This window comes from Pinus tabuliformis, chromosome 1_1, assembly GCF_031772625.1.
Source record: "Pinus tabuliformis cultivar Carrire ecotype Pingquan chromosome 1_1, CPIR1, whole genome shotgun sequence".
Lineage (NCBI taxonomy): Eukaryota > Viridiplantae > Streptophyta > Pinopsida > Pinales > Pinaceae > Pinus > Pinus tabuliformis.
This window is the reverse complement of record NC_142297.1, coordinates 634,858,265-634,869,585: the sequence shown is the minus strand read 5'-3', so window position 1 is coordinate 634,869,585 and position 11,321 is coordinate 634,858,265.

The following is an 11,321-nucleotide window of genomic DNA, read 5'->3' as shown; positions in this document are numbered from 1 at the left end:
TAATTTTGGAGAATATCCTTAGGTATGATAGGTTCCATCATAAATTAGAATATGGAAACCTTTAAAGCATGTTTTGAAAATTGGCATAGTTATAAGATTGTATCTAAGAATAAAGCATTATCCTTTCATGTTGTTTGGAGAGCATGGTTCACAAGAAAATACTGGGTTTTTCAATAGATCGATACTCTCACATCTTATATTTCTTCATAAATTGAATTTATTAGGGTTCTTGGAAGCCTACAAAATTTAATCCACAAAGAATCTTCCAGGGCTAGCTTCTTCCAAAGAAGAAGCTTACGATTCTTTAATCAGGTTTGTTATGGATAACTAGGTATATATTACACCTTAAAATATGTAATAGGTGATGGAACAAACACTGGAGTTGAAATTTATGCCTTCCCACTTCCATTAAAAATCACTTGAGGTAGAGGTTTGAACAAAGTGCGAGTAAAAAACATTGCACTTACTCCATAGAATAGGGTTATATAGGGAAAAAGAGAAAAAAAATCTTATAAGTTCCATGTGCATATATAAATAAAGTTTAACGAATAAGGTGATAATTATTTAAAGAAGCTCTCTACATTCAAGAAGGTACAGTAATTGAATAAGAATTAAATGAGGTCCAGGTCCCTATTCTTTGAATCCATTATTTCCATATTTGACTCATAGCTTTAAATTTATACGTCTATGCATCTACAATAGATTTTGAGGTCTAGTTTAGTATTTTTATATTTTGAGCTAATATATGCTAATTTTGAATTTTATATTTTGGTGTTGAAAAGGAAAAAAGAAAAGAAAAAAGGACCATATTTGATTGTATCAACACAGACATAGATATTTCCTTTTTTGGCTCATTAGAGATAGAATGTAGATAATTTGTCTATTAGGATGTCTCAAACAAGTGGATGTATATTTCGATTTCCTTTTTGAACAATATTCTCATAAAAAATATCATTCAAGTAAGGTATTATGAACCAAGCTATTACATGTGCTATGAAATATCATTGACAGAAATGGAATACAAAGTTAATAAGTACCTCACAAATACCTAAAGATCCTCTTCACTATAGCAAAATGTTTAAGTTTAGGATTAACCATGAATCAATTCAAGAATCACAAAGGGGAAGTGTTTTTTCTAGTACAAACCATAGCATGCATTAAATTAACAACTACATTATCATAAGGAACAAAATTCACATTCTAGATCTTAGTAGGTGTTATAGGACATTGTTGAAGCACAAGTTTAATTCCCACAAAACTATAACACTAATGGTCTACAATCTACCATGCAAAAACATTGTAGCATAGAGTTTACATACTTAATTTGGATCAACCATAGATTTCTATTTTCTTTATCACTCATCATCTCCATTCCTAAGATACAATTTGCAGCCCCTAAGTCCTCCATATCAAACTGTGATTAAATATGAGACTTAAAATGTGAAATCGCATACTTACTATTGCCATAGAATAATATAACATCCACATATAAAGTGATAACAACCAAATGGATCTCATTTCGTTTGTAGTAAACACACATAATTGGTTTCAACTGAAAAACCCCAATACCAACATAAAATAATAAAATTTTCTATACTGCATTCTAGAAGACATTTTGAGAGCATACAAATAAGTTCTAATTTGTAGAGAAATGTCTCTTTACCTTTTTGAATGTTGTGTTGTCAATGTTTCAAAGAGATATCCTCCTTCAATGCATCATGTAGAAATGTTGTCTTCATATCCATATGTTCTATCTTTAAAAAAAATGTGTTGCTACATATAGTAGAAACCTAATAGATGTTAACTTACCAACTACAAAAAATATAATACAAAACCCTCTCTCCCCAATCCTAAATTATCCTTTCATAAACAACCTTGCCTTGTTCTTTTGAAAATTTCCATTGAAATCAAACTTGTTTTCAACAACTAATTTACATCAAATGCAATTTTTATCTATCAAGAAACTCTACCAAGTCCCATGTACCATTATTTTTAAGTGTATCCATTTCCTCATGTATAGCTAATCTATAGGACTCCTTATCTTCTTTTTCCATTGGCTCTTTCATAGTTCTAGGTTCATGGGTGTGATAAAGTAAAGAAAAGATACACCTAAAATTTTTCCTTATTTCCCAAGCTGAGCTCTTTAAAATTTCAAGTGTAGTTTCTTCCTCTTCTTTTGAACATTATGAACCCTCCTCCTTATCAAGTCCATCATGAAATTATTGTTCATTTCTTAGTTTATCTTTCTTAGTGATGGGGGGTGGCTACCTTCTTTCCTCTTTTGATTGCAATATTATGGGAGAAGGATTAAATTCTCTAAAGATATAATTCCTACTATTTCAAACCTTTCTAGGATTAGGATCCCAAATATTAGACATTTTAACACAAACACTATAGTAGATGAATATACATTTCACACCATTATTATCCAATTTTAGTATCTTCTCCTTACTGAAATGAGCATATGCCTTACAAGCAAAGCATAAAGATGTTCAAGTGTGATATTATTTTATGTCAAAACCTCCATAGGGATATTAGCCAAAAAATATGACATGGAAGACCTATTAATAAAGTAACTTGTAGTATTAACCACATTGCCCAAAACTTCATCTACAAGTCAACTCTATTAAATATAATCTTAACTCTCTGTCATCAATATTTTTTTCATCTATTTTTCAATTCTATTTTGTGGATGAGCATTTGGATTTTTCTTGTGTATTTCAATGTCATTCTCCTTAAAAAACTTATCAAACCATATAGAAAGAAAGCTACCACCATTGTCAATCCTCAACACCTTAATTTCCCAGCAATAGTTTTTCAAAGATATTTTTAAACTCCTTAAAATGAATAGTTTTTTATATTTAGTTATAAGAAAATATATCCACGTCCTTTTAAAACCATCATCAACGAATGATCCATAATGAAAATCTTCAGAAATCAAAGGAACTTTAGTTGGACCAAAGATATCAAAATGAATAAAGTCCAACAACCCAAAAAATTTGTGAGAACCAGAATTCGTTGAACACAACTCTATTTTCCACATACAAAATGCTAATAAAAATAAAATTCAAGAGCACAATCATTCAATCCATTAAGAAGCCTTTTGTTTTTCAAGGCCCATGGGCCCTTTTCCCCTATATGGCACAATCTTTGGTTCCATAGCATTGTCTTGTTTGCAAGTAACTTGATTTTTAAAACAAGAACTTATTTGGGTACCCAAAAAGCATGATTATCATAAGAAGCTTTATATTTTAATTGTGAAGGTGTAACTATTTCAAATCTCCCTATCATAGGAATTGAGGAGTCATTACACTAGATGGTGCACACATCAACTTGGAACAAAGTTCCTCCATAAACACCCTTAATGAGAACCATAGTTCCTTGGATCAGAATACACCCTTTTGTAGATAAAACAACCTTTAAACATACATCATTAATTTTTATTATTAATGTTAACAAATCAATATATTGTAGATTAGGTTTGAATTATTTTAACTTGATAATTACTTGTGAGTGTTTGTTGGATTTTTTATTAAATTTATATTTCATTCATCAAGTAACTATGAAAAATGTAGAAAACATGTACATCACAAAGAGACAAGGAACACAAGAAATTAGGCTCTAAGCCAAACAAAACCCACAAGGACGAAAACCCAGGAAAATATTTTTCTTATAGAGAAAGATAAAGGTGATATATCCAAGACCCAAGACCAAGACCAAGGTTTCCACAAAGAGCTCAAGCTAGTCATCATTCAAGTCACCTACACCAATTTAAAATCAACAAAGTCAACACTAGTGAAATCTCTGAAATCTTGTCAACTCCTAAAATTTCAGCTGTCTAACTTCGACCCTTGTAATTTTGGCCCTCTTGAAATTTCGGGCCTATAATTCCTCTGAAAAATCCACACATGTGAGCATATATAGGGGAGAAACCTCCATATTTGTCTCTCCCTTGACTTTCAGGTGAAAATGTGAAGTTGGGTTACACTTTTGGTCATTTTTTTAGAAAAAAATATAATTTTTTGATGTTTTTCCATTTTTTGCAAGCTAAAGTAATTTTTCTGTTTAGAATTTCATTTTACAATAAAAATAAATTTTAGAGAGAGAACTTTTTTGGATTGACATCACATAGGATTTTCGAGGCCAATGTTTTGAACCCTCCATTATTATTCATCATCAGGACATAAGTGGAGTACCTAATCTAACAATAACAATATATAGTGTGGAGATGCTTTAGAAAAATAAAGGAAAATCAAATTGATACGTTAGAAAGTCAAAGAAATAAAAATAAAAATATGATAATAAATATATAAATATAAAAATTGATACGTTAGAAAGTCAAAATAAAAATAAATAAATAACCAAAATGATAATTTAAATATTAGATGATATCATAATAATTAAAATAAAATTATAAGGAATAAAAAATAGAGATGACTGGATAATACCAAGAATTAAATAATAGAAGAAAGAAATAACAAAAATATAAACAAGTCAAGAATTCAAAAAAATAAAATTAATAAATAATTTAAATATATTTGTATCTTAAGGAAATTTATCTCTCTCTCTCTCTCTCTCTCTCTCTCTCTCTCTCTCTCTCTCTCTCTCTCTCTCTATATATATATATATATATATATATATATATATATATAGATATAGATATAAACTATCACAATATAAATAAATTATTTAAATAAACTTAAATTATCTAAAATGTTTTAAATAGAATATAATAATAATCGACGAAAAATCGAATAAAAAAATAATAAAATGAAGTCCATCATTAAAATGAAAAATAGTTCTATATATATAAATAAAGATGGAAAATATAAATATACATATTAAAATAATAATCATAATAAAATCTAGGAAGGAAGAGTCAGGATCTAGTTGTTGCTTATTTTCAACCCTCATCCCTATTCAGATTGTTAACATGCTTCTCAATTTGTATAGCCTCCTTGAAATTCCTCTAATAGAAGTGATCAATCATGGAAATAACCCGAGACTCTTCAATACATATGTTGTGTTTAGTATTATAAGCATGCTCTTCTAAGGCAGAAGAGTGGGATTTATTATGCTTAATGTTTATTGCCTTCTCTTGAATTCTTTGCTTGATAGAGTGACCCATTTCTCCAATATAGGGCATTCCACACGAGCAATGAATTAAGTAAACACCTTTCGTATATTTAGGGTCAACTCGATCTTCGACTGATATTAGGGAGCTTTGGATAGTGTTGAGAGGCTTAAAGGTGGCATGCACCTTATTCTTACTAAAAATGTGTGCAATCTTGTCAATGGTTCTGAGAATGAAAGGAAGATACACACAATTAGTAAAATCAAGGGGATCCTTTTTTGGCTTAGATCCTATGCAAGATTTTTGAAAATGTCTCATACCTAGGTGCCTATTATAGCCACTATTTTCAAAAACATTAAGTAGATGGGATCTTTCACTTTGAAAGTGACTCTCATCAGAAATCCTCAGAGCTCTAGCTGTTAGAGTGTTGAGAACACCAAATTTTTGAGGAGCATAGTGATGAGAACTTGCATGAAGGTATTGCTCAGTGTGCTTTTTTTTACGATATTCTTGGTGAGAAAGGAACCATCCACTTTTTTAGAGATAATAACATCAAGGAATAGTATCATTGACCTTTGTCTCCATTATAAACTTAATGGAATCAAATTGATTATCAAGATGTAAAAAGGAAAGAATCTAGTAAGGCATGCCCATAAGGTCAATTGATGAAGGTATCATCAACAAATCTCTCCCAAATATTAGGGTGAAGGGGCAGAGATGCTAGGTATTTAGTTTCAAAGTCTTCCATGAAAAGGTTTGCAACAATGGGGGAGAGTGGAGAAACCATAGCTACTCCACAAGTTTTCTCATAGAATTCACCTTGGAAAATAAAGAAAGTAGAGGTAAGGAAAAGACTGACCAACTTAGTAGTATTAGGATAGGTGAAATGATTAATAATATCCAATGCATTATTAATGGGGATATTAATATAGAGAGAGGTCACATCAAATATCACAAGAAAACCATCACGGTCAGAAATTTGGTGTTCTAACCACTCTAGCAACTAGAGCTCTGAGGATTTCTAATGAGAGTCACTTTGAACGCGAAAGATCTCATATTCTTTATGTTTTTGAAAATAATGGCTATAGTAGGAACCTAGGTCTTAGAGCTTTCCAAAAATCTTGCATAGGACCTAAGCCAAAAAAGGATTCCCCTGATTTTGCTAGATGTTTGCATCTTCCTTTCATTCTCGAAACTACTGACAAGATCACACATTATTAGTAAGAATAAGGTGAATGACACCTTTAAGCTTCTTAACACTATTCAACGCTCCCTAAGATCAGTGGAAGACTGAGTTGACCCTAAATATATAAAAGGTGTTTACTTAATTCCTTGCTTGTGTGGAATGCCCTATATTGGAGAAATGGGTCACTCTAACAAGCGAAAAATTCAAGATCACATAGCAGACATTAAGCATAATAGATCTCGTTCTTTTGCCTTAGTAGAGCATGCTTATAATACTAAACACCACATATGTATTGAGGAGTCCCAGGTTATTGCCAAGATTGATCACTTCCATCATAGGAAGTTCAGGGAGGCTATAGAAATTGAGAAGCATGTTAACAATCTGAATAGGGATGAGGGTTGGAAAATAAGCAGCAACTCGATCCCTGCTCTTCCTTCCTAGATTTTGTTATGATTATTATTTTATATATGTATATTTATATTTTCCATCTCTATTTTTATATATAGAACGATTTTTCATTGATTATTATTATATTCTATTTAAAACATTTTAGATATTTTTAGTTTATTTAAATGATTTACTTATATTTTGATAGTTTATATATATATATATATAATGATTGGTTAGAATTTTCTTTAAGATATAGATATATTTAAATTATTTATTTATTTTATTTTATTTAATTCTTGGTATTATCTATTCATCTCTATTTTTAATTCTTTCTAATTTTATTTTAATTTATTATGATATCATTTAACATTTAAATTATCAATTTAGTTATTTATTTATTTTTATTTTGACTTTCTAAAATATCAATTTTTATATTTATATATTTTTTTATCATATTTTTATTTTTATTTCTTTGACTTTCTAACGTATCAATTTGATTTTCTTTTATTTCTCTGAATCACCTCCACACTATATATTGCCATTGGTAGATCACGTACTCCACTTATGTCTTGATGATGAACCACAGTGGAGGGTTCAAAACGTTGTCGCCAAAAATCCTAAGTGATCTCAATTCGAAAAAAAATCTCTCTCTAAACATTATGGATCATAGAAGTCTAAATTTAGAAAAAGAAAAGTTGTCGAAAATTTTATTAGATTTCTAGTGCTTATTTTTCAAAAAAAATTATTCACATTTGATATGTAAATTTAGAAATTGTTTGACTCTATGTTCTTTAAAATTCAAGGGGTTCATAATTCTAGCCAAAACCACCTAAGGCTCAATCGAGGGTGGCATAAAGACACAAGGTCCTGGTTAAACTATTGGGAGATCAATGAGAATGGTGTATTGCAAAACATAAATAACATTAAAGATATTGTTACTTCTAAGTTCGAAGAAAAAATGTGGTGTGAGAAAGATATAGCGGCTAAAAGAAAATTAAGTTATTATAAGAAGGTCATCAACACCACCCTAGAAGATCAAAAGTATCTCACTATTTTAACTAGCTCAAAGAAGAAAATTAATATAGCAAAGATTAAAACGAATTCTCATGAGCTCCATAGTGGAATAGGTCGTTGGCAGTTCCTAAAATGGTATGGATGGAAAGGATCTACCATATATGTGAGAATAACAATGAGGATGAAAACCACTTCCTCTTAGAGTGCCCCGCATACAACCACATTAGATCTCTGTTTGACAATCTTTGTTACAATACTGACCTTCCTAGCCTTTTACAATGTCAAAATTACAGTGAGCTCGGGAGGCTTCTCTCTAAGCTTTTTGAGCATAGGAATAGAATCTTAAATCAAAATAAATAATTTGTTTCTTTAGGTCCGATAGACCAATGTTTGGTCTCAGTGGACATTAACCATCATCATCATCATCATTATCAATAAGTCATGTTTTTCAGCCCCAATATATTCTTTGTTAGCTTTGCATTTAAAAAAAATATGTGTTGCAATAATCTAGACATACTCTTCTTCGATATGGCTATATCTACGAAACCAACAAATTCTTATCATAAATATGATAAAAAAATTAATTGAAATAATACGAAAAAACTGTAAATTTTGAATATGTTTAACATAGCACCATGTCTCTCATCGTATTAATTAAAATCTAAAAATTACTCATTAAAGAGGACAGACCCAAGTAATGCACCATAAACATTCCATATTTTTCCACAATTTATTTTCGAAGATACAAAATTTTGATTTCACTGAATCATAATGACCTTCATAAAATGTTTGCACACGTTTTACTAGAAAAATAGTTAAAATTATTAAATATATATGAAATTCCATAAAACTTATATCTATTGAAAGTATATTAAATTATGAAAATGATCGTGTTGGTTCTGAAACTAAATTCACTATATTTGATGAAATTTTAACCATTATAAAATCAGAGAAAGATGAATAGAGCTAAGTTGTTGTAGAGTTACAGGTTTTCCGTTGAAAAATAAAAAAAGTAAAAATATCGCCTTAATTTCTTTTTTCTCAAACGACTATTAAGTTTAACGAAAAAATGTTTTTGGCCGAAAATGTAGAATGTTCGGTCGAAAATTTTATCCAAATTTTCCGCCTACCACGAAATTTAAACGACATGACTCTCAGATTTAACGGTTTCAGCTAAAAGCTATAAATAAGCTCGACCAAAACATTATTTTTTCATTCACATTCCTCATCTACAACTTTTGAATACAAAACGTTTTTGAATATAATTTTTGGAGAGTAAATTTTTTTTGGCTAGATTTTGAAAGTGACGTTTTTGGGCTAGATTTTCAAGGTGACTATTTTGGTTTGGATTTTCAAAATGATTCTTTTTGGCTTGGTTTCGAAAGACATTTTTTTGGGCTTGATTTTAAAAATATATAAGATTGAATTATCATTTGTTATCAAAGAAATTGCAAGAGAAAATATGATCGAATTAGAGACATTGAAGCTCATAGAGAATACTCTAGAAACTATTACAAAAGAAAGAAGGAAGAATGACTAATATTGAAAGGGAAAATCAATCTCAACAGGAAGTTGAACTAGGTATGTAAATGTAGATACTATAAATGATATTTAAAATTTAATAATGTATTTTGCAATTTAATTTTTATTTTATGAACTAATTTGAAAAATATTTTGCAATGTAAACAAAGAGAGATTTTCCTCATAACATCGATGATGAGATTCAAAATGTTGAAAGACAAATTGAAGAAGAAAATGAACTAATGATTGATGATGTTCTTTAATATTTTGAAAGAGATTCAAGTGAATAAGAAGTTCAACCACCCATAGATATGTATATATATATATGTCATGTATTATTGAAATTATACATATTTATTAGTTTCAATTTCATGAATTCTATTTTTAATTTAATTATTAAATTTACATATTTATACTCATTTACATTAAATTATCGTGTGTACAAAAGAAATCAATATCAATGATGAGATGTAATAGACCTGACAAAAATTCCATGTAATAAAAGTTAAAAACAATAACCACAGTCGATGAGACACTTATTCCAAGATGAATGTTGGGGAAGACATCCTAGGGGGTGTTCATTTGGTTGTTTACGGCTAAGGAAATTGGCAAAGGCAATGGCTAAGGCTTTGGAAAGGCAAAATGGCATTTTGCACACAATTATTTATGAAAATAATGGAAATTAGGAGAAAAATGAGGTGAAAGGTCATAGGTTGCATGTGAGGAGGAAATCAAATAATGGAAAATAAATAAAATAGAGGCCTCATTCATAAAAAGGCTTTTGAGGATCGATTGGTAACCTTTTGTCAGTTTAGCCTCACTCATTATTATCTCTCACTCACTCACTCTTGGCACACATAGTTTCTTGGAACACTTTGGCATTCGAACAGGAAAGGAAAAGAAGGCAAGAGGAAGTAAAGATTAATCAGAAAAAGGCAGGATCAAGCAGCTACAACAGGCTTCACTGTAGGTATCGACTTGCATGCGTATCTTCCTTGCTAGATCTGGAATGCATGGGATTGCATGTGGTTATTTTCTATCATGGCATGGGTTTTTCCAGGTTTGACAGTTTTCTTCAGCCTAGCCTTGCCATTTCCTAATAGCTTTGATGAGATGGGTTCTCACATTCGGTTAATGTTGGATGGTTAGATTGGATTCAAAATTGAGTGGGGAAGATCTCTGAATTGACAAAAACATGGCTTATTGTCCTTGAACCGGAAACTAAATCACATAAGCCACTGGCCTGGTAATCATTGAATCAGATTATGGGTTAAGGTAAAGCCAGATTGTGTGCCTCAGTGGACCTAGGAATCCTTGTCAGTGATAGTGGGATATACTATAAATCCAATAGGTGGATTTCTCTCTGTTGGGCCTAGTAGTCCCGAGATGGGATGTAGATTAAAGCCTGGAGAGTGTGTCTTGGTGTAGGGTCTAGTGATCCCTGTATCAGACTATGGATTGCGGTTAATCCTCAGAGACTACGAGTGACTCGAATTCCTCACAGTTTAGTAAGAAAACTCTGGTGGAATCCATGCTTATTTGGGTGATTTTGGTGTTTCTATGAGTCCCACATTAATGCTTCGAATATGACACGAAGGTGATTGGCTAAAGAGAGACTTGGCTTAACAAATCTATGGTTGGGTGGAACTTGGTAGTCCCATCTCCAGTTGGTTTATTGTATTCATTAATGAGAAAATTATTCCTTTGATTTTCATGTGTAAATGCATTGATGTATATGTGGATTTTATGGTTGAAATGTTTATGATATTTATGTCCCTATTATGTTGGTTATATGTATGTTTTATGACAACATCCATGTATGGATCTTAGTATGGTTTTACTTGTAAATGAATGGATAATGTATCTATGCCCAAATAAATGATAATGCAGCAAATGACATGAGGGAACAATTGTTCATAGACATTCTCATATAAGTATGAGATCTCTACACTTAATTTTGTTGTTTACACCTATAGGTTACATGTTGATGATATGTTTTACGAAATTCATGTCATGGCTAGTAGGGGTCTGGTTAAGGTCTTGTTCAACTTATTGCTCTTGCATCATTGTTTCCCTGTACTTTTACTGATTTTAAGTTATCACTACATACTGGGTAGTGACCTATGCTCTGGGCCT